This window comes from Heterodontus francisci, chromosome 24 (genome assembly GCF_036365525.1).
Source record: "Heterodontus francisci isolate sHetFra1 chromosome 24, sHetFra1.hap1, whole genome shotgun sequence".
Lineage (NCBI taxonomy): Eukaryota > Metazoa > Chordata > Chondrichthyes > Heterodontiformes > Heterodontidae > Heterodontus > Heterodontus francisci.
In genome coordinates, this window is record NC_090394.1 from 68372949 (window position 1) to 68397147 (window position 24199).

The 24199-nt window shown below is 42.6% G+C and overlaps 1 protein-coding gene and 1 long non-coding RNA gene across 3 annotated transcripts in view; both read left to right on the plus strand.

The window, feature by feature from the left end:
• The window catches only part of cacna1ha (calcium channel, voltage-dependent, T type, alpha 1H subunit a), a 538349-nt gene that overhangs the window by 196852 nt on the left and 317298 nt on the right, over positions 1-24199 (plus strand). The window contains exon 1 of one of the 2 annotated variants that reach the window (XM_068056490.1): positions 20677-20759. The exons of the other annotated variant lie outside the window; for it this stretch is intronic. The gene's annotated coding sequence lies outside the window, so the exon portion shown is untranslated. Of the gene's footprint in view, positions 1-20676; positions 20760-24199 lie in introns of those variants that run through there. 2 annotated transcript variants of the gene reach the window in all.
• Positions 1-24199, plus strand: part of LOC137383495 (uncharacterized) — a 38259-nt gene that overhangs the window by 9116 nt on the left and 4944 nt on the right. The gene's annotated exons all lie outside the window — the stretch shown is intronic.

Below are 24199 nucleotides of genomic sequence, written 5' to 3' on the forward strand. Positions count from 1 at the left end.
GTAAGGCTATGGACCAGATGCTGGAAGGTGGAATTAGATTGGGCGGCTAGTTTTTACGGCCGGCATGGACGCGATGGGCTGAATGTCTTCCTTCCGTTCTGTAATTTTTCTTTGGTACTATGGGGGTTAGGCAGCCCTGAGAAGGGAGGCTAATTCCAAGAGTCTGGCCCCAAGGACCTGGCTGCAGTGCTGGAAGATTTTCAGTGACCTCATACAAGTTGTCCAGGTCAGTGAATGTATCTTCACATGGCATCTTCCATCCACTGCTGTACCAATGTCTTATGCTTTTCAATGCATCGCCTTGCCATCACTAACTCAGTGAGTACTGGAAGGCTCCAGGTTGTGGACCGTTGATTCAAAATGCCGATTATTCCTCGTTGTTGCACGGCTCTCCATATGGGCTTGCTCTGCTTCTGTTGTTGGGTGGCAGAGGGGAGTCATTAGCCAGGTGCATAGCGGGTAACCCTTGTCATCCAACAACCAGTCTCTGATTCTTCGTTGTGGCCCACAGATGGTAGGTACAGCTGACTGCCGGAAAATGAATGCTCCCAGGACAGCAGGCATTCACCAAGAGGATATTCTGGTCACGGTCATACACCATCTAGATGTTAATAGTGTGGTAGGCCTTACAGTTACTGAACATCTCCCTGTTAATATGTGGGGCCTGCAGAGCCACATGCATGCAGTCGATTGCCCTCTGCACCATTGAAATCCTGCTAGCCTGACAAATCCATATGTTTTGTCCTCCACTTAGAGTCATCTATAGAGCCATAACGGCACAGAAGGGGGCCATTCGGCTCATCGGGTCCACACCAGCTCTCTATGGCTTCTCCCTGGTCAGTGAGAAGGCCATGAAGTCCCCTCTCCTTTTATAGAGGGCCTCTCTCACCTCCCTGATGACTGGACGGTGAACTGAGATGTTGCCTGCAACCCGCCTGGATGCATCATCCACTGATGTAGAAATTTAGGGTGACAGTGACCTTGGCGGCCCCTGGAAGCGCTGGCCTCACTCTGCTGTTAGGCTGCAGGTTGTATTACAGGAGGTGGCACAGATCAGTGAGCATCCCCGTGTTGGAACGCAGGCACCTCAGGCACTGCTACTGGCTGAGCAGAGGCAGGAAATGCGTTCCCTGAAAACCCTTGGTGGGTAGGGGCTTCTACTGAGAGTACTCCTCCTCCTTCCTCTGCACACTGCTTCCCCTCTTTGCTGCCTATGCTCCATTTCCAAGTCATGCTGTAGCCCAAAAAGGACTGTAACTATAGCCCCCATTGCTGAAGTAGGCTTTCTCCTGGCAGGCCAAATAACTCCTCTAACCTCCTTGTCAGGATCCAGCATGACTTCCATGAAAATCCAAAGAGTTAGCAAAACTCCTCCATTAGCACAACATAGTGGGCTGAATTTTATCAGCCTTTCGACGCCGTAGGTCGTGGTGGGGATGCATGTAAAATGCTAGCGGGAGTGCCCCGCCTCTACCCACGACCCTGAGAAGGCCCTGCCAGAGGGGATTCAATGTTAAATGAAAAGTTTATTAATTTTTTAAGCTCATTGGCACCTTTAGATATTTAGATATATCCTGAAGGCCATGAAGCCCTTTAAAAATGGCGACGGCGCCTGTTCGGTGGCACTGGACACCATTGCAGAGATGCGGCGGCTGCCCTCTCTATGTCATCGGGGGCGGCCGCTCTGTCCCCTCCGTTTGAATCAGCCCCCATGCGTAATATCGCAGGGCTCGGCGGCGGCACTTCCATGTCAGAAGGCCGCCGCCTTCACAGCATGCCGCCATGGAGCGCAGCGTGCTGATAAAATTCAGCCTCGTACTTTCACTAATTCTGCATCAGGAAAAGTAAGTCAAACGCACCTCATCTGGCAGTTGGATTGTTAGTCCTTTATATAACATGAGTTGGGGGTGGGAGGGGGTTGGTTCCTGTTGCACCTGAAATCATGCTCAGTTGAACAGCAACAGCAGCTGTATCTCTGATGAATGAAAGCATGTGCGAAACCTGACTTAGATTCCAGGTGGTACATTTATACCTTATGTCTTGCTGATTTATTTTTTTTCCTTGATTCCACAAATATTGAGCTTAACCATCAAGACAGCTTGCAAAGCCAAGTAAATACATTACAACTAAAGTTAGATTCACTTGAACTCAATTGAGATAGATGAGATTCTATCTTAAAATTGACCAGACACAAGATACCAAGATAGTGGGAGAAGGGGTCCAAGGGACATGAGCATGATGCCAGAGAACAAGGAGGAAAGCTGTTATGGTAAGTAAAGAGATTAAAAATATGTGGAGGAGTACTGTGGGGAGGACAGGAGTAAAATTCCATTTCTATGGAGAAAAGCTGTCATGCAGAAAAGCTCAAGTGGGAAGGAATCAGCAAGTGTTGGACAGGAAGCTGATACTAATGAGAACCAAGACTAGAAATGAAAAGCATTTTAATTTTGTGGCTTCTTGAAAATTTTGAAAGGCTAAATCTATGACTATCACAGTGTCAGCCATGTCTCAGTTGGTAGCACACTCATCTTTGATCCAGAAGGTTGTGGATTCAAGTCCCACTCCAGAACTTGAGCACAAAAATCAAGGCTGACACTCCAGTGCTGCACTTTTGAAGGTGCCATTTTTCAGATGAGACATTAAACTGAGGCCCCGTCTGCCCCCTCAGGTGGACGTAAAAGATCTCATGGGAATGTTTTGAAGAAAAGCAGGGGAGTTATCTCCAGTGTCCCAGGCAATATTTATCCTTCAGTCAATTTCATGAAAACAGATTATCTGATCATTATCACATTGTTGTTTGAGGGAGCTTGCTGTGTGCAAATTGGCTGTCTGGTTTCCTACAATTACAACAGAGACCAAACTTCTAAAGTACTTCATTGGCTGTAAAACTTGGGATGTCTGGTGGTCATGATAGGCACGATATAAATGCCAGTCTTTCTTATGTTTCTTTGCTGGGATAAACCGGTGGCTTCATTATTTAACTTGTAATCTTGTACTATTTTTAAGCAGTGAAATAATTCCACCTTATGCCAGTTTTAGACCAAGGTACCCATAGTGTCTTTCCAATTTTTGATTTCTGGCATTGTAAAAATGTATGATTTGTAATATTTTGGAAACTTCAATGTACATGTGTGTTCAACCAAAGTTTTTGTACATGCATAGATGAACTTTGTTCCACAACCCAAACCTCATCTAGATAGAAATGTTGCAATGCTGTCATAATTTATCCATGTTTTTCAACTACCGTTTAATTATTATCTTCCACAAAGTATTTTTATGGTCAAAACACCTCTGAAAAAAACTAGTAAATCTAAAAGGATATTCAAGGAAGAAAAACAGTTACTCAATGCAGGAGCAGAGTTCTGCATATTACACCTACTTTGGTTTATAAAGTAATAATGGGGGTAAAAAACTGTCCATACTCCTTTGAGATCATAGTGCCAGGTTCAGGAGCTGTTTCATTTGGGTTAAGAGTATCAAATTAGACAAGTTTGAATTATAGTATTGGCTCTCCAGATCTTTTTACACTCTTCGTAGCCCACTGAGCCTTCTGTTGGTCCAAATTGATAGACAGGAGTGGGGTCCTATATATAATATCAAAATAGAAAATGCCAGAAATACTCAGCAAGTCTGGCAGCACCTGTGGAGAGAGAAACTGAGTTAACATTTCAGGTCTGTGTCCTTTCATCAGAACTTGTAATAGGTTTTGAGCAAATGAAAGGGGAGAGGATGGGAAGAACAACAAAAGGGATGATCTGTATTGGGTAGAGAATAGGAGAGATTAAATGACAAAAGGTTTCATGGTACAAAACCAAAGGGAGTGGTAATGGGACAAGTAACAAAACAGAAGGTGGGTCGAGAGGTTGTGTGAATGACGGGATAGAAGCCATCCGAACACTAAGTAATTCAGAAAGAAACGAAGAAAACCAAACCAGCAAAACAAAAACAAAATAAGGGCAGAGCTTATGATCTAAAATTGTTGAACCAACATTGAGTCCAGAAGGCTGTAAAGTGCCCAGTCGAAAGATGAGGTGCTGTTCCTCGAGATTGCATTGAGCTTCATTGTAACACTGCAGCAGGCCAAGGATAGAAAGGTCAGAGTGGGAGCAAGGAAGCTCAGGGTCTTGCTTGAGTACTGAATGGATGTGTTCTGTGAAGCAGTCACCCAGACCAGTTTGGTCTCTCCAGTGTAGTGGCGATCACATCGTGAGCTGTGAGTACAGTGTAATAAATTGAAAGAAGTACAAATAAATAACTGTTCCTCCTGGAAGGAGTGTTTGGGGCCTTGGATGATGAGAACGGCAGAGGTAAAAGGAGGGTGTTGCAGCTCTTTTGCTTGCATGGCAAGGTGCCATAGGAAAAGGAGAGGATATTGGGTTGACTGAGGAGTGGAGCAGGGTATTACAGGGGGGACAGTTGCTATGGAATGCTGAAAGGTTAAGATGTGTTTGGTGTTGGCATCACGCTGGAGGTGGCAGAAATGGTGGAGGATGATTCGTTGAATACAAAGGCTGGTGGGATGGAAGGTGAGGACGAGGGGAACCCTATAATGGTCTGGGAGGGTGGAGAAAGAGTGAGAGTAGAAGTGCATTAAATAGAATGGCAGAGGACCCTGTCAAACTGGTTGGGGGTGAATGACCGTTTGAGGAAAAAGGAAGACATATCAGAGGCGCTCGTCCAGAAGGTTGCATCATTGAACAGATGTGACAGAGCTGGAGAAACTGGGAGAATGGAATAGAGCCCTTATAGGAAACGGGATGTAAGGAAGTGTAGTCAAAGTAGCTGTGTGAGTCAGTGGGCTTATAGTGAATATTGGTTCACAGCCTATCCCCGGAAATGGAGACAGAGAAGTCAAGGAAGGGAAGAGTTGGAGATGGACCATGTGAAGTTGAGGGAAGGGTGGAAATTGGAAGCAAAGTTGATGAAATTTTCCAGTTCAGGGTGAGAGCAGGAAACATCACCACTACAGTCATCAATGTACTGGAAAAAGTGAAGAGAGAGGGGACCTGAGTAGGACTGGAACAAAGAATGTTCCACAAATCCCACAAAAAGGCAGGCATAGCAACAACCCATGCAGGTACCTATAGCAACACCTTTTATTTGGAGGAAGTGAATGGAGTTGACAAGAAGTTGTTCAATGTGAGAACATGTTCAGCCAGGTGGGGGTGGGGGGGGGTGGGGTGGGGTGGAGTGGGGTGGCGGGGGGGTGGGGTGGCGGCGGGGCAGGTGCTGGATGGGGACTGGTTGGGTCTCCATTCAAGGAAGAAGTGGAGAGCTCTCAGACCAGCCTGGTGGGAGATGGATGTGTCGAGGGATTGGATGTCCATGGTGAAAATGAGACGGTTAGGGTCATGAAACTGGAAACTGTTGAAGTGATGGAGGGCTTCAGAAGAGTCACAGATGTATGTGGGAAGAGGCTGGACAAGGTGAGAAAAAATGGAGTGGAGTTGGGAAGAAATCAATTCAGTGGGGCAGGAATGGACTGAAACTATGGGTCTACCAAGGCAGTCCTATTTATGGATTTTGGGAAGGAGGTAGAAGCGGGCTGTACAGGTTGGAGGTCGTGGGGGAAGCTCTCCAGAGGAGATGACTTCAGTGACAGTCCTGGAAACAATGACTTGATGTTCGGTGGTGGGGTCATGGTCTGGGGGAGGTAGGAGGAAGTGACAGAGTTGGCTTTTGGCCTCTGCTAGGTAGAAGTTGGTAAGCCAGCCAACAATGGCACCACCCTTGTTAGCAGGTTTGATGACGATGTTAAGGTTGGACCTAAAAGAACAGAGTGAGACAGGTTAGAGTGAGTGAGGGGAGCAGGGAAATTGAGACAGCTGATGTCACGCTGGCAGTTCTCAATGAAAAGATCTAGAGAGGGTAAGAGGCCTGTGGGAGGGTTCCAGGGGAGGGAGAATAGTGGAGACATGTAATAGGTTACGCCAGGCGGGGAAAAGACTCCTGGCCAAAGAAGAGGGCACAGAGGCAAAGGCGATAGAAGAAGAGTTCAGCATTGTGTCGAGCTTGGAATTCATTGAGGTGGGGCATAAGAGGATGAAGCTGAGGTGTTTCCTAAGGACAGATCATTCAGGGTCCGAGAGGGGAAGATCGGAGGGTATTGTGAATACATGGCAAGGGGTGAGATTCAAAGAAGGAATGGGGTCAGAGGGAAGTCAAAGGGAAGAAGGATCCGGAAGGGTGTTCATACCCATGCGTTGTTGAAACTTGTGATCCTTCACACTTAAATGGAAGATAAAAAGTTTTTTGTTGAAGTGCCAGATGAGGTGAAGGATGAAATGCAGCTGTGGGCAAGGACAGCTTTAAGATAGAGAGAGTCAGTGCTGCTTAAGAGAGAGAGAGGTCAAGAGTGTGCATCTGGCAGTGCATGGCATTGTTTGTAGATCTCCGGATGCAGCGAGAACAGCGGTTCAAGGAGTTCTGAATGTCTAAGAGATATCTGTAATTGTGGGTAGATCTGAAACACGAAGGATGGAATTTCAGGTGCAGTTCATGTGGAATAAGTTGGAGCCAGAGATAATTGCTAAGGAAGGAGATGTGGCTGTGAAAGCGAGTTTTGGTAGATACCTCTATGACCTGATCAAACAAGAGGTAGGAAATAGAAGGTAATGAGGGTGAACAAGGTAGAAGAGACAAACAGAAATCCTGCCAAAGAGAAGAGCAGAACTTCTTCAAGGTGGGCATTCGTGGACGAGAGGTGGCAGTGAATTAAACAGTATTACAGGAGCAAAATATTGCGGATACTGGAAATCGGAATTAAAATGAGTGGTATTGGGAGAAGTAAAGAAATAAAAGATGGATCTAGAGGGAGTGTAAATGGCAATAGAAGAATTATTATCATCCTCTGCTATCCAAAAAAGTAGGAGCAGTGGTTATGATTTGAAATTATTGAACTCGGTGTTGAGTTCAGAAAGATGTAAAGTTGCCAATCAAAAGCTAGTGTTTTTAAAGCATCTGTTGAACTTCACTGGAACAGTGTAGGAGGCTGAGGACAGAGGTCAGAGTGGGACAGAGGTTTAAAATGGCAAGTGACCAGAAGCTCAGAGTCATGCTTGCGGACTCAACGGAGTACTCAGCAAAGCGATCACCCAATCTGCATTTGGCCTCCCCAGGGTAGAGGCGACCGCGTCGTGAGCAGTGAACACAATTTACTAAATTGAAAGAAGTATAAAAGTAAATCGTTGTTTCAACTGGAAGGACTGTGGGCCTTTGGACAGTGGAAAGGGAGGAGGTGAAAAGTCCTATATATATTTCTGAACATGCCATTTTTACAGTCAGGTTTTACACCAGTTAGTTCACAAATTTTCTACTCTTCATTGCACAGGAAAAATAAAATGTGGAGGATTATCCTATGCTAAAAAAAATGACAGGATAAAGCAAATGCTGTTCTTTGTTAAAGTTTCAAACAATATACTGAATCAGCGGAGTGAGATTTTAGAGGCTTTGAAAACAAAACGATTTGAGTGATGGTAACTTTTTTGTGGTGTAAATAAAAGTGCAAAGCTTGATTCTTTGAAATTCAGTATCATTAATTATTTAAGTCGCAATCGAGTCTTAGCTCAAAATCAAACAAATGAAGATAGCAAGCTTACTTTATGACTGTTCGATTTAGTACAACAGTCTTGGGGACCACCAAAGTCGAACTCCATACATATCCTGAAAGCTTCTGGGGTCAAAGGCAAGGCAAAGCATGTATTTGTAGATCGTTGTATAAGCTTTGTGAATCTATTGATTTCAGTTCTGGAGCAAGTACATATGAAAATTCCAGTAAGCATGCATATACACAAAAAAGGTCAATCTTAGCACAACTAAGCTAACATTAACAGCAAAGGGCAAACTTCCAGTTTGCAGTTAATATGTGTATCTGGATAGAGCTTTAAATATAATAGAGCACTATGAACTGTTGCGGATTAACTTTCCACAGAGGAATGGTGTCACACCCAATAAAGTGTAACAGTTTTTTCTTTGTTCTCATGAACAGATTAGCAACTTCAAGTACTTTCAGAGTAGATATCCCTTCCAACAATAACACTGCAAAAAGAATATAAATTTAGAAAGCTACTTTTGGGAGATTTGGAAAGATGGTAATGTCAGCAAAATAAATCACATATGCATGCGTATCATGAACTTTTTAAAAAATTCGTTCACTGGGTGTGGGCATCGCTGGCAAGGCCAGCATTTATTTCCCATCTGTTATTGTACTAGCGAAACAAGTGAATGGCTTGTTTTGCTATTTCAGAGGGTAGTTAAGAGACCTCAGTACCTTGCTCTACGGCGGCGAGGCCTGGACAACGTATGTCAGCCAAGAGCGACGTCTCAATTCATTCCATGTTCGCTGCCTCCAGAGAATCCTTGGCATCAGGTGGCAGGACCGTATCTCCAACACAGAAGTCCTCGAGGCGGCCAACATCCCCAGCTTATACACACTACTGAGTCAGGGGCGTTTGAGAAGGCTTGGCCATGTGAGCCGCATGGAAGATGGCAGGATCCCCAAGAACACATTGTGCAGCGAGCTCATCACTGGTATCAGACCCACCGGCTGTCCATGTCTCCGCTTTAAAGATGTCTGCAAACGCGACATGAAGTCCTGTGACATTGATCACAAGTCGTGGGAGTCAGTTGCCAGTGATCGCCAGAGCTGGCGGACAGCCATAAAGGCGGGGCTAAAGAGTGGCGGGTCGAAGAGACTTAGCTGTTGGCAGGAAAAAAGACAGAAGTGCAAGGAGAGAGCCAACTGTGTAACAGCCCCAACAACCAATTTTATCTGCAGCGCCTGTGGAAGAGTCTGTCACTCTAGAATTGACCTTTATAGCCACTCCAGGGGCTGCTTCACAAACCACTGACCACCTCTAGGGGCTTACCCATTATCTCTCGAGACAAGGAGGCCAAAGAAGAAGAGGCAACCACATTGCTGTGGGTCTGGAGTTGCACATAAGCCAGACCAGGTAAGGATGCGAGATTTCCTTCTAACCATTAGTCAGATGGGTTTTTACAACAATCCGATTGTTTTATGGTCATTGTGCTTGTAAATTCTCCATCTGTTTAATTAAGTGAATTTTAAATTTCCTAGCTGCCATGGTGGGATTTGAACTCATGGCTTTATATCAGCCACCAACATAACCAGAATGCTACTGTACCCTGTGCTATCGAGGATAATAATATATGAAAGATGCCTGATATTTTAGGTGTAATGAGAAAGTTACTATAGCCTTCTCAAAACGCAATATAATACTGACTGAATTTGTAAAATTAATACCACCATCTTGCTCAATCTAATCACTTCTAAATATGGGATTCTTGATCAATGTGCGAGAATCAGTAGAGCTTAAATTTTGTGTAGATTTTCAGTCACCCATGAATTCTTGTGAAATAGCTAAGTTGGTAATCTCTTGTGTGCTTGATTTTTTAAAACTTGCATTACAGCTGAAGCAAGATCTCTTGTTGCCAGTGTTCCGGCCAAGGCGGGAGAAATGCACTGTTAATTCAGTCTCACTCCTCCACGGGTCACAGCATATCAATAAATTTTCCCACCAAATGAAAAATAGCCAATGAGAAACTCTTTGTCCCCCAGAATAAATCACACCAACTAGGTTTCTTGAAGCAACAGCAACATTAACTATTTATTAATTGACTACGTCTTAAACAATTTATGAGATAAATCTACGTATGAAAAGTGTTTTCAAAACTCCTTATTCATAGAAACGTAGAAAATAGGAGCAGGAGTAGGCCATTTGGCACTTAGAGCCTGCTCCGCCATTCATTATGATCATGGCTGATCATCCAACTCAGTAACCAGTTCCCGCTTTCCCCCCATATCCTTTGATCCCTTTCGTTCCAAGAGCTATATCTAACTCCTTCTTGAAAACATACAGTGTTTTGGCCTCAACTGCTTTTCTGTCGTAGTGAATTCCATAGGTTCATCACTCTCTGGGTAAAGAAACTTCTCCTCATCTCAGTCCTGAAAGGTTTACCCCGTATCCTTAGACTATGACCCCTGGTTCTGGACTCCTCCACCATCGGGAACATCCTTCCTGCATTTACCCTGTCGAGTCCTGTTAGAATTTTATAGGTTTCTATGAGATTCACCCTCACTCTTCTGAACTCCAGCAAATATAATCCTAACTCACTCAATCTCTCCTCATGTCAGTCCTGCCATCCCAAGAATCAGTCTGGTAAACCTTTGCTGCACTCCCTCTATAGCAAGAACATCCTTCCTCAGATAAGGAGACCAAAACTGCTCACACTATTCCAGGTGTGGCCTCACCAAGGCCGTGTATAATTGCAGCAAGACATCCCTGTTCCTTTACTCGAATCCTCTCGCGATGAAGGCCAACATACCATTTGCCTTTTTTACCACCTGTTGCACCTGCATGCTTACCTTCAGCGACTGGTGTACGAGAACACCCAGGTCTCGTGGCGTATTCCCCTTTCTCAGTTTATAGCCGTTCAGATAATAATCTGCCTTCCTGTTTTTGCTACCAAAGTGGATAACCTCACATTTATCCACATTGTACTGCATCTACCATGCATTTGCCCACTCACTCAACTTGTCCAAATCACCCTGAAGCCTCTCTGCATCCTCCTCACAACTCACCCTCCCACCCAGTTTTGTGTCTTCTGCAGATTTGGTTTACATTTAGTTCCCTCATCTAAATCATTAATATATATTGTGAATAGCTGGGGTTCTAGCACCGCTCCCTGCGGTACCCCATTAGTTACTGCCTGCCATTCAGAAAAAGACCCATTTATTCCTACTCTTTGTTTCCTGTCCGCCAACCAATTTTCTGTCCATCGCAATACACTGCCCCCAATCTCGTGCTTTAATTTTACAAGCTAATGTGGGACTTTTTCGAAAGCCTTTGGAAAGTCCAAATAAACCACATCCACTGGCTCCCTCTCATCAATTCTACTAGTTACATCCTCGAAGAATTCTAGTATATTTGTCAAACATGATTTCCCTTTCGTAAATCCATGCTGACTTTGTCCGATTCTACCAATGTTCTCCAAGTGCTCTGCTATAAAATCTTTTATAATGGACTCTAGAATTTTCCCCACTACCGACATCAGGCTGACTAGTCTATAATTCCCTGCTTTCTCTCTACCTCCCTTTTAAATAGTGGGGTTACATTAGCTACCCTCCATTCTGTAGGAACTGTTCCAGAGTCTATAGAATCTTGGAAGATGACCACCAATGCATTCACTATTTCTAGGGCCACTTCCTTAAGTACTCTGGGATGTAGATTATCAGGCCCTGGGGATTTATCGGCCTTCAATCCCATCAATTTCCCCAACACCATTTCTCTACGAATACTGATTTCCTTCAGTTCCTCCCTCTCACTAAACCCTGTGTTCCTCAACATTTCTGGTATGCTATTTGTGTCCTCCTTTGTGGAGACAGAACCAAAGTATGCATTTAGTTGGTCAGCCATTTCCTTGTTCCCCATAATAAATTCCCTGGTTTCTGACTGTAAGGGACCTACATTTGTCTTACCCAATCTTTTTTTCTTCACATACCTATGGAAACTTTTACAGTGAGTTTTTATTTTCCCCACAAGTTTACTCTCGTACTCTATTTTCCCTTCCTTAATCAATCCCTTGGTCCTCCTTTGCTGAATTCTAAACTGCTCCCAATACTCAGGTCTGTTGGTTTTTTTTCTGGCAAATTTGTATGCCTCTTCCTTGGATCTAATGCTATTTCTAAATTCTAATTTCCCTTGTAAGCCATGGTTTGGCTGCCTTTCCCGTTTTTACTTTTGCGCCAGACAGGAATAAACAATTGTTGCAGTTCATCCATGCGCTCTTTGAATGTTTGCCATTGCCTATCTGCCGTCTTCCCTTTAAGTAACGTTTCGTGATCCATCATCGCCAACGTGCGCCTCATACCTTCGTAGTTTCCTTTAATAAGATTCAGGACCCTAGTCTCAGAATCGACTATGTCACTCTCCATCTTGATGAAGAATTATATCATATTATGGTTGGTCATCCCCAAGGGGTCTCACAGAACTAGATTGTCAATATTCCTCTCTCATTACACAGTACCCAGTCTAGGATGGCCTGCTCTCTAGTTCCTCAACGTATTGGTCCAGAAAACCATCCCATTTACACTCCATGAATTCCTCCTCTACGGTATTGTGACTAATTTGATTTGCCCAATCTATATGCTGATTATAATCACCCATAATTACAGATGTTCCTTTATCTCATGCGTCTCTAATTTCCTGTTTAATGCCATTCCCAACATCACCACTACAGTTTGGGGGTCTATATACAACCCCCACTAACCTTTTTTGCCCCTTAGTGTTTCTCAGTTCTGCCCATACGGATTCCACATCGTCAGAGCTAATATCGTTCCTCACTACTGCGTTAATTTCCTCTTTAACTAGTAATGCAACTCCACCACCTTTTACTTTTTGTCTGTCCTTCCTAAATACTGAATACCCTTGTATGTTCATTTCCCATCCCTCGTCACCCTGCAGTAATCCCGAATGTATCATACTTGTTTACATCTAGTTGCGCCATTAATTCATCCACTTTATTGCGAATGCTCCACGTGTTAAGGCACAAAGCCTTAAGGCTTGTCTTTTTAACATTACTTGTCCCCTTCCCACTATTTTTCACTGTGGCCCTGTTTGATTCTGGCCCTTGATTTCTATGCCCATCACTTTTCTTATTCCCCTTACTGTCTTTTGTTCTTGTCTTTGATCCCCCCTCCTCTGACTCCTTGCAAAGGTTCCCATCCCCCTGCCATTTTAGTTTAAACCCTCCCCAACCACTCTAGCAAATACTTCCCCTAGGACATCAGTCCCGGTTCTTTCTAACATGCACACACACATACACTCAAAACCAGTTAATTGGGGGAAAAGGATTTTTCGGTTTACAGCTGTTTCTTAGGAATAAAAGGGAAAATAAAATAATTGAGTTTGTCGCATTCTGGGAGGATGTTTCAGGTCAATGAGGTGTCCCAGAGTTAAATAGTCGGATGCCACTCAAAGTCTCTCTAGGCGATGTTGATGAACTGTCTGTGACGAGTAGGCGTTCAAGGCAATTTGATAACAGCAGGCATCAAATAGGTCTTTCAGCAGGGGTGTAGCAACAGGTCTGGTTAGGACTCACAGTAGCACCTATTTTTCAATTTCAATTTGCTTTTGTAAGTCAAAGTATTGCTGGGTCTTCAAACATGTTCATCTTGTAATCTAAACATTCCTGGTTTTGTGCATATAGACAACAGTAATTTACATTTATATATTTCTATAGCACCTTTGATATGAAAACCATCTCAATGTACTTCACAGATTGAAGGATATAAATGGATGTGAAGCTAGTAAAGGCAGATGTTAGATGAGGTAATGCAAAGCTTGATCAAAGATAGGTCTAAGGGAGGTTTTTAAAGGAGTGGAGGGCTTAGGGAAGATTTTGCAGAGAGTAGGACCTGGATGGCTGAAAACACTGCTGTCAATTGTGGGGCAAAGGGAGGGGAGGAATGCACAACAGGCCAGAGCCAAAGGAATGGAGAGTTGGATGATAAAGGACTGGAGGAGGTTGTGGAGGAAGGACAGAGTGTGGCCATGGTCAGACCTAAATTTGAGATACTGGGAGATGGGAAGCCAGTGTACATTGGCAAGGACAGGGTGATGGGCAAGCAAGACCAAGTGCAGAAGAGGATATGTGGAGTTTATGGTAGATTGGGAGGCCAGCAAGGAGATTATTGGAGTAATTGAGCCTGCAGGTGACAAAGGGCTTCAGCAGTGCAGGAACTCTGTTAGGCATTGTAGTAGAGGTGGAAGTAAACATCTTTAGTGAAGGAAATGATATGGGATTTCAAGCTCAGCTCAGGGTTGAGCAAGATGCTATAGTTGCAAATGGTTTGGTTCAGCCTGTAACACTGGCCAAGAGGAGCATGGAATCAGTGACAAGGGAATAGAGTTTGTTGCAGGGTGCAAAGACAAAGGCTTTCAACTTCCCAAGTTGAGCTGGAAGTAACTAAAACTGATATTGAACAAGCAGAACAACAGTCATGGGATCATTGAATCACTGACAATAGGTGAACTTTTATAGACTCAATATTATCTTAGAATTCAAATTTACAAGCTTAGTTTATTAGGTGAAATTAGGGAAAGAAATACTTTGCATTTGCTACCATAGGATTTATCCCGTTCTTATAATATCGATAGTTAAAATGTAATTCCATCTAATGAAACACATAATTCTGGTTGTATTTATTTTAAATAAATTGACCAAGTAATACTTGCTGACGTACCCAGAAAAGTCCCAACATTCACATGTATGTGTCTTCCAATTACTTTGTTGTTGCAATGATGGAAACAGTGATTATAAATATATGACTCATACCCATCCAGAATATACTGCTTATGAAATTGGCAGTGTATTCTGTGTACCAAATTTATCCTTTTTTGTTGCCTTTACTTATCCTTTCTGTTAAAATGAAAATCAAGTATATTTTTCTTTTTAGGTCATTGTATTACAGTGGGGTATACTTATGAACCTGTGCCTTTGAAAATTTTGAGACCCATAAATAACGCTAATTCATTATTTATAGCACCAAACAGGTGTTAGAATGTAATATGTGCCAGCTCACAAGAAAATCTGTAAATTGTATGCATTTAATAGGTCCACTGTTATAAAGGCATTGCTGGCCATAGAATCATAGATCATGGACTATTATAGCACAGAAGAAAGGCCATTCATTCTATTGTGCCTCTACTGGCTCCAGAAGAGCCAATGACCCAGATTTTGCTGTACTAATAATGGTGGGGCTGTCAGCACTCACTGTTGTTACAAGGTAAAACTGACAACAACTTCCAGCATCTACACATGTGCAGTTAAATGCGGAAATCCAGAAGTTGTTGTCAGTGATACCCTGCTCCTCCACAGGCTGCAATGTTGCAGGTTTCACTGATGGAATCTGCAAAGAAATCACTGTAATGGCATGAAATTAGGGTAATTATCACTAGTCTCGTACTAAAGATGAATGGGAATGTTAGCGCTAGTTCAATCAGGAGTAACTGTGTTTTAATGATGTAATAAGTGATAATTACTACTGAAAATCACTCTGGCCCTGAATATTTAATTTTACAAGTGTGGAGGCTCATTCCCTTAGAAGAAAATTATTGTTGCAGATTTTTAAATAAATACTTTTTTTAGTTTTTCTGTTTTTCTCATTTATATGTTAAAAAGTGCTTCAATTTTTTAATATTCTATGTTTTGAGGACTTGTGTTAAAACTGAAAAGATTCCATGGATGTGTTTTTTTTTACCAAGTTCGCAGAAAGGACACGAGATGGTTTGAAAACAACCTGTACTGGAAATTATGTGCTAGAAGCTCAATAAACAGAAACTTTGGTGACCTGGGGAAGATGTTTACAGAGAAGCCACATGTCAAGGTTTATGTAGGTTAGGAGGTTGACTTTCTGTTTGGCGTGTGAACTGTTTTGAAGACAGTTGGTGTTTTGCCTGCCAAGGAAAAAGATACCACCCAGCTCTCTTTCTCTACCCCTTTGAAGAAACCCTGCAAAGATCCATTGTGGGAGACCTAAAATCCCAGGTGCTGCATCTCTCCTGAGAAGCTGGGAAAACCTGCCAGATTAATTCTCAATGCCGCCTGAAAAGAACTGCTTTAGAAAAGATCCCAGTGACCCATCTCCGTATACCTGATGCCAGACCAAAAGGGATACTGACCTCCTTTCATATCTTCTCTTTTATCTTCAAGAATTAACAAGTATTTGACCAAATTATTCTTTTCTTGTCTTTTTTGTAACAGAACTCTGCAGAGAGAATTTCTGTATTTATTTCAGTGTGTGTGGGTGGGGAATTTAAAAAGGGAACTTTCATATTTCAATCTGGGTATTAATGCTTTGCTTCATTACTGGATAAGTCTTATTTGATAAACTGATAATTTTGTTTATTAAAGAAATCTGGTTGGTGTATTTTATTCTGGGCTAAAGAGTAAAATATATGATTGACCACATCAGTAAATGGGTAAACATTTAAATATGTGTTGTGACCTGTGGAGAAGTGGAACTAGTAAAGACAGTGCAACCCCCCCACCTCGGTCGAAACATATATCTCTCCATGGGCGGCACAGTGGTGCAGTGGTTAGCACTGCAGCCTCACAGCTCCAGCGACCTGGGTTCGGTTCTGGGTACTACCTGTGTGGAGTTTGCAGGTTCTCCCTGTGACCGTGTGGGTTTCCGCCGGGTGCTCTGGTTTACTCCCACAGCCAAAGACCTGAAGGTTGATAGGTAAATTGGCCATTGTAAATTGCCCCTAGTGTATGTAGGTGGTAGGAGAATGGTAGGGAATATGGGATTAATGTAGGATTAATATAAAATGGGTGGTTATTGGTCAGCACAGACTTAGTGGGCCGAAGGGCCTGTTTTGGTGCTGTATCTCTCTATGACTTAATCCCATGTATATGTCTCCATCTTAATTTTGTTTCCTGGTCAATGATTTAAATATAATTTGTATTTCCTGTTTTTTTTCACTCTCTGCTTTGCAGTCTGCTTGTCAGAAAGGATTCCTCAATCTGATTGGTTGAAGAATATCTCTGTTGATTTCTCTGCTCACAGTCACCACACATCCTCTGTAGAGGGCATCAGACTGGATCAGGCATTATTACTAGATTACTAGAAATCTCCGTTAACGAGCCGATTAAAAGTCTCTGGGCAACTGGAGTTATTGTGTATGGTTTTTGTCACTTTACCTAAGCAAGGATGTACTTGCCACAGAGGGAGTGCAAAGGAGGTTCACCAGACTGATCCCTGGGATGGTAGGATTCTCCTATGAGGAGAGATTGAGGAGACTGGGACTGTATTCTCTGGACCAGGGTTGTCCAAAATACGGTCCACGGGCCAGGATCCAGCCCGCCAAACATTTTCATCCGGCCCGTCGATGTAAACTGTTCCCAGGTCCATTCCTCATCCTCACTGTGACTGGAGATTTTTTTTTATTCATGCATGAGATTAGAAATTTCCCTTTGTTATCTTCTTATAAAGCGGCCTTTTTAAAAACATTGAGCTGTCAGTTTCAAGCTGAAATCGGGAACAGCCATTTTCCAACAGACTCGGGGGTTTTCCAGCAGGTTCTGATTTTTTTTTTAAATCCCGCTGGAAAATCCCAAGTCTGTTAGAAAGTGGCTGTTCCCGATTTCAGCAGCTGTCAGCTTGAAACTGATAGTGCAACGTTTTAAAAAAGAATTGACCAACCATCTGCTGACTGTCCACTCTCTGCAACTGTGTAAGAGAGACGGAGGGGGGAAGGGGCAGAAACACACAGAAAGGGAGGGCAGAGAGACAGGGGAGACAGAGAGAGTTGGGAACACTAAGTGTGGAGTGGGGAACACTGGAGACACGGTGGAGAGAGAGGGGGGAGAGATACAGAGAGAGGATGGATGGAGAGGTACAGAGAGAGAGGGAGAGGGAGACAGAGAGACAGACAGAGAGGGGGAGGGAGAGAGACAGAGAGGGGACAGGAGAGGAGAGACAGTCAAAGAGTCATTTACTTAGGGCACAGAAGGAGGCCATTCTGTCCATGGACCCCATGCCTGCTGTCCACAGAGCTATGCAGTCAGACTCAGTCCCACTCCCTGGCTCAATCCCCGTACCCTTGCAAGTTTATTTCTCTCAGGTTGCCATCCAACTCCCTCTTGATGTCATTGATCATCTCCATTTCCACCACCCTTGTGGGCAGCGAATTCCAGGTCATTACTGCCTGCTGTGTTTAAAAAAAAAAGTGCTTCCTTATATTCCCCATGCATCTTTTGCACAAAAATTTCAATGTGTGTTCCCTGGTCCAAGAGGAAAGGGGGCGGGAGGGGTGGGGTTAGTGGTGGGAGAGAGAACGAGACACGCACACAACGCGGGGAGAGAGAGATCAAGGTCTTTCCTGAATTATGGACATCTATCCAGAATACTCTGCATCGCAACATCAAGTGTGCAGGCAGAGATTGACTGACTGACTACTTATGCGAGCAAAAATAATGCCAGGTATGTCACTGAATCAGTCTTCAATATAGGGATGAGAAAGTAAGTCAATAAATTAGTCTTCTCATTTAAAGCTTCTTCACAAAAATGCACATTTGTTGTTTTTATCGGTAAGATAAATTTTTAATGCCTTTATCTTTCGAAATTTGCTCATCGGCCCCCTGGGCCGAACAAAAATTGTAATGCGGCCCTCCACCCGAAAAGGTTGGACAGCCCTCCTCTAGAGTTTAGAAGAATGAGAGGTGATCTCATTGAAGCACACAGAATTCTTATAGGGCTCGACAGGGTTGATGCAGGAAGGATGTTTCCTTTGGCTGAAGGGGGGACGGTCTAGAACCAGAGGACACAGTCACAGAATAAGAGGTAGGCCATTTAGGACTGAGCTGAAGAGCAGTTTCTTCACTCAGAGGGTGGTGAATCTGTGGAATTCTCTACCCAGAGGGCTGTGAAGTCTGTCATTGAATATATTCAAAACAGAGCTCGATAGATTTCTAGATATTAAAAATATCAAGGGATATGGGGATAGTGCGGGAAAATGGTGTTGAGGTAGAAGATCAGCCATGATCTAGTTGAACGGGGGAGCAGGCTTGAGGGGAAAATGGCCTACTCCTCCTATTTCCTATGAAGACAAGGCAAATGGCAAAAGCCATTCCTTCCCCGCTCACAGCATAATCTGGGCTATTGAAGTCATCCCACTCCTCTGTTCTTTTCATTGGAATAGCCCAGTTAAGTCAAAACTTCTACCAATTTTGTTTAAAAAATGTTCCCTTTCCTTTACTTCCACTTAAACTCTACCTTGAGTAGTTGGTCTTTTCGCCTTATAAGAATATGAAGCGGCTTAATTTATTTAATTGCAGAGAGATGATAAAAAGCAGTATTTTTCTTGATCCCTTATTTCCATGAACTTCTAGAGAGCTTAATGATTGTATAAATATCAAAATTAATATTTTTAAATACTTCTGCAATCAAAAGGATGATATAAATAGGAACCCTGCTTTTTTCCCTTCATTTCTGCTTGAAAAAGTTTTTATATATAGTATGGCAAGTTATTTTATTGCTATGATAAAGTTTTTTGTTTCAAAATATCAAAAAGCCTATCATAAATAGTATTAGTATTTTATTTTCATTCTCAGGATTTTGAGAATAGTATAGCTTTGATTTAGATTAAGACAGTGATCAGGTCATTACATGATCATATAAAATTTCTGACAGAAGGAGACTATGGCGGAAGATGAATAAAGAAATATAGACAAAACAGGCAGGCATATTCACTACTATTTATGAAAGCTGGCTTAAAGTGCTGCATAGAATCATAGAATGGCTGCAGCACAGAAGGAGACCATTCAGCTCATTGTGTCCCTGCCGGCTTTCTGCAAAAACAATTCATCTAGTCCCACTTCCCTGCCTTTTCCCCATAGCCCTGCAACTTTTTTTGCTTCAGATAATTATCCAATTCTCTTTTGAAGGCCTGGTTTGAATCTGCCTCCACCACACTCTCAGGCAGAGCATTCCAGATCCCAATCACACACTGTGTAAAGAAGATTTTCCTCATGTTGCTGTTGCTTCTTTTGCAAATTACCTTAAATCGCTGTCCTCTGGTTCTCCATCCATTTGCAAGCGGGAAAAATTTTGCCCTATCTACTCTGTCCAGATCCCTCATGATTTTGAACACCTCTATCAAATCTGCTCTTAATCTTGAACAGCCTCAGTTTTTTCCAGTCTAGCCACGTAACTGAAGTCCCTCAGCCCTGGAACCATTCTTGTGAATCTTTTCAGCACCCTCATCAATACCTTCACATCCTTCCTAAAGTGTCGTCTCCAGAATTGGACACAATACTCCAGTTGAGGCCAAACTGGGATTTTATACAGTCTCATCATAACTTTCTTGCTTTTGTATTCTTTTGCCCCTATTTATAAAGCCCAGGATTCCATATACTTTCTCAACCTGCCTTGCCACCTTCAAAGATTTGTGCACATATAACCCCAGTTCCCTCTGCTCGTGCACCCCCTTTAGAATTATATGCTTTATTTTATATTGCCTCTCCTCATTCTTCCTACCAAAATGAATCACTTCACACTTCTCTGCATTAAATTTCATCTGCCACTTATCCTCCCTTTCCATCAGCCTGCCTGCTCTTGAAGTTTATCACTACCCTCCTCTCAGTTCATAATACTTCCAAGTTTTGTGTCATCTGTAAAATTTGAAAATGTGCACTGTGCACCAAATAAATACAAAAAGGAACCGTTTATTTCTTGGGTGTGTGAAAATGTTTTTACGAATGATAAATCATACATAAAAAGATATTCTTTCTTAAATGTTGATCATATCTACAAAATAGTTCAGTTCTTTAGGTTGAAGCCAGAGTCATGCACGCTTGCTGTAAAATCTGTTGTTTTACCAGATGCTAATTGCACTTGTACTATGGATGCGAATCAAAGGTTTACAGTTGCTAAGTTTTACCATCTGATTCATACCTGCCAACAATTTCTTCTCACAAACGTATAAGCCAACCATTAACTTTTTAAGTAGACAGTCAGCATTTTATCCCACATGTTAGCTTGTCAGGGGGTAATTTTAACTCAGCGGGTGGGATCGGGTGGCAATGGAGCATAAAGTCAAGCAGGGCATAAAATCAGCATTGCATCCGATCCAGTCAGTTTTCCGATGGGCTGGTTGGATTAAAATTGCCCCCTTAATCTGTCACAAGAGAAAATAGCTTTTTATTGTATTGGAAGCTTCGTATCAACTAATAAGGTTAGTTGGAAGATAGGCTGCAAGCTGTTAGAACAAACTAATCTGATTAATTGGAGGCAAAGATGTAGCTATTGAAATTACTCATTTTCTGCTACACAAGTTATGGCAAAAAAAGGTTTAAAATGAGCTGATGGTTTCTGAGAGTTGTAACTACAAGTATGTTTATTGAGCAATTTTGTGCAAAAGAAAGTAATGAATAAGTTGCCAAAATCCGCTTTTTAAAAAACATTATAGTTGTGACTTTAACCTGGAGCAGTGAAGTGTAGCACCCTGCAGTTCTGCAATCTGGCCACTGGATTCCCACAAATTGCTCAAAATGCTTTCTGAACTTTGTTTCCATCTCTGCAAGTTAAATTTCTAATGTCCAAAATAAATAGTTAAGCAAATTCTTAAAAAATTACAATAATATGATTAAAGTTATCCACTAAATTGTCTTCAATATTGTTGTATGATTGCCTTTAAGAGTGATGTCCCTTTAAGATCTTAGTATGCTAATGAGCTAAATGCCAGATCACAGTCATGTGACTCAGCCAGAGTCATTCTGAACTGTAACACCCAGGGTAAGATTCTGTAAATAGTTAGCTCTGTACTGTACATAATAAGTTAGCTGTAATAAACCTGTTTGCTGTTTGAGATCTTCAGCATAACTGGACTCCACACATCTCATTTATGTTGCACACGGCAACATAAAGAGCTAATTATATGGTGGCAGCTGTGGTGAGAAAGCAAAGTCTAGGTTTGAAGACCACAGGGAAAACAGCTCTGAAAATGACCCTTCCTACAGCCGCTGCAGAGAAGTTTCAAAAAATACTGGCTCAAACATTAAAATAAGAACTTACCTGAAGCTGTAGAAGACAGAGCTCAGAACAACAGGCTGCAAGTAAATTGGGTGAGTCATTGTGACAATGGGCGAGGGATACAGCTTTTTAAAAAAAAGCTCTAAAGTCCTCCATTGGATCGATTTTTTTTTAAAAGCTCTGTGTAGAAAAAAAACGGGCAAGACCTGACTGCTTTGCAGAGCTGATCGAGGTCAGCACCATTACAGGAGATGTCTGTTAGAAAACACACAGGAAAACCCAAATCACTGCACAGCCTTCATCCACACAGCCAAAGATTAAAAACAAAACCAATTAAACTACTCAAGCATGAATAAGAGCTTCCATTTCCAAAGCCACAGTAAAAAATCATTAAAACCACTGAGTGTGAAGAACATAAAAAAAACTCTGTTTAAAAAACCCCATTGAACTGCCGATTGAACAGCTCTGTAAACAGAGCAGGCTGAAGTGCTGGAAGCAAGATAAACACACAGCACTAGCAAACACCTGCCCCTGTCAATCAAAGCAGCTAGTATAAATAACAGAGTATCTTGAAGGGGAAACAGTGCATAATCATAGAACAAGTCTTAAAGCAAGTTTTAAAGCAAAATAACAGAAGAAATATGGATACCAAATTTCCCAGCATGAACTGGAAGGTCTTGGATATCCTATCAGAGTTCCAACTGTTCAAACAAAGAATGTCGTTATTCTTCACAGACCAAATAATTGTAGAACCAGAAAAACAGACTGGACAAATACTAATAGCAGTTGTAAATGAGGGATTACACAGAATCAATACATCTGGACTATCTGACAAGGACCAGAAAGATCCCGCAAAGATATGGGAAGTACGAGAAGATCAGCTCAGATTACTAGTGAATTTTAGAATTCACTACCAAGAATTGATGCCCTACAGGCAACAGCCACAGGAATCAATAGACCAGTTCATCAGTAGATGCCATAGTAAGGGCAACAAATGCGACTTCTCAGAAACAGAGCTGTTAGACCGAATAATGGAGCTGGTAATCATATCAACACCCATTGAAGCATTTCAGAAAGAGCTCTTGGGGGAAAAAGAAAGATCACAGCATTGATGTACTGCTGGAAGATAGCAGAAAATACGAAGCCATTGTAGATGGACAACAGCACCTGCAAGCATTAGATGCAGCCAACAATATCGGCACGATAACCAGCTCGAAAAGAGCAAGCAAGCTGTGTGGTAAGTGTGGTTGGTCCCACTGACTGCGAAATTGTCCTGCATTTCGAGACCTGTGCAAGGCATGTGGTGTAAAAGAACACTCGGCCCGCCTATGCAGGAGTTCTGGCTCCAAAGACACAGCCAGAAGTCATGGTAGAACACAAACAAACAGAAAACAGGGCAACAACAGCAAGGAAAATGTCAGAAACCTGCGCAAATGCAAGCCGATACACGAAGTCCACAGTAAAACAGACCTGAGACAAGACTCAGAAAGTAGTAGTTCTCAGCCAGAAGATGTACAGGCGTTCCACATTGTGAACCTGACACATCATGTTGATGAAATCAAACAGCTGGAAACTTTCGCCACTATTAATGTCGTGCTGAAAGAAAGCTGGCAAACATACACTCAAGGTCAAGATTGACACCATTCTAGTGAAAATATCCTACCAGTCTGAATCCTAAAAGATATGTACTACAGACGTTGGAAATCAATGAGACAACCGACAACTGCCAAGTTATTTACATACAACGGTCAGACATTCCTTGCAATGGCACATTAACAATGCAATGCAAAAATGGCAAGTTGGCAAATAAGGAGCAAGAGGGTAACTAGGGAAAGGATTGGCCCACTCAAGGATAAAGGAGGAAAGTTATGCATGGAGTCAGAGAAAATGGGTGAAATTCTAAACGAGCACTTTGCATCGGTATTCACCGAGGAGAGGGACATGACGGATGTTGAGGTTAGGGACAGATGTTTGATTACTCTAGGTCAAGTCGGCATAAGGAGGGAGGAAGTGTTGGGTATTCTAAAAGGCATTAAGGTGGACAAGTCCCCAGGTCCGGATGGGATCTATCCCAGGTTACTGAGGGAAGCGAGAGAGGAAATAGCTGGGGCCTTAACAGATATCTTTGCAGCATCCTTAAACACGGGTGAGGTCCCGGAGGACGGGAGAATTGCTAATGTTGTCCCCTTGTTTAAGAAGGGTAGCAGGGATAATCCAGGTAATTATAGACCGGTGAGCCTGACGTCAGTGGTAGGGAAGCTGCTGGAGAAGATACTGAGGGATAGGATCTATTCCCATTTGGAAGAAAATGGGCTTATCAGCGATAGGCAACATGGTTTTGTGCAGGGAAGGTCATGTCTTACCAACTTAATAGAATTCTTTGAGGAAGTGACAAAGTTGATTGATGAGGGAAGGGCTGTCGATGTCATATACATGGACTTCAGTAAGGCGTTTGATAAGGTTCCCCATGGTAGGCTGATGGAGAAAGTGAAGTCGCATGGGGTCCAGGGTGTACTAGCTAGATGGATAAAGAACTGGCTGGGCAACAGGAGATAGAGAGTAGCAGTGGAAGAGAGTTTCTCAAAATGGAGACGTGTGACCAGTGGTGTTCCACAGGGATCCGTGCTGGGACCACTGTTGTTT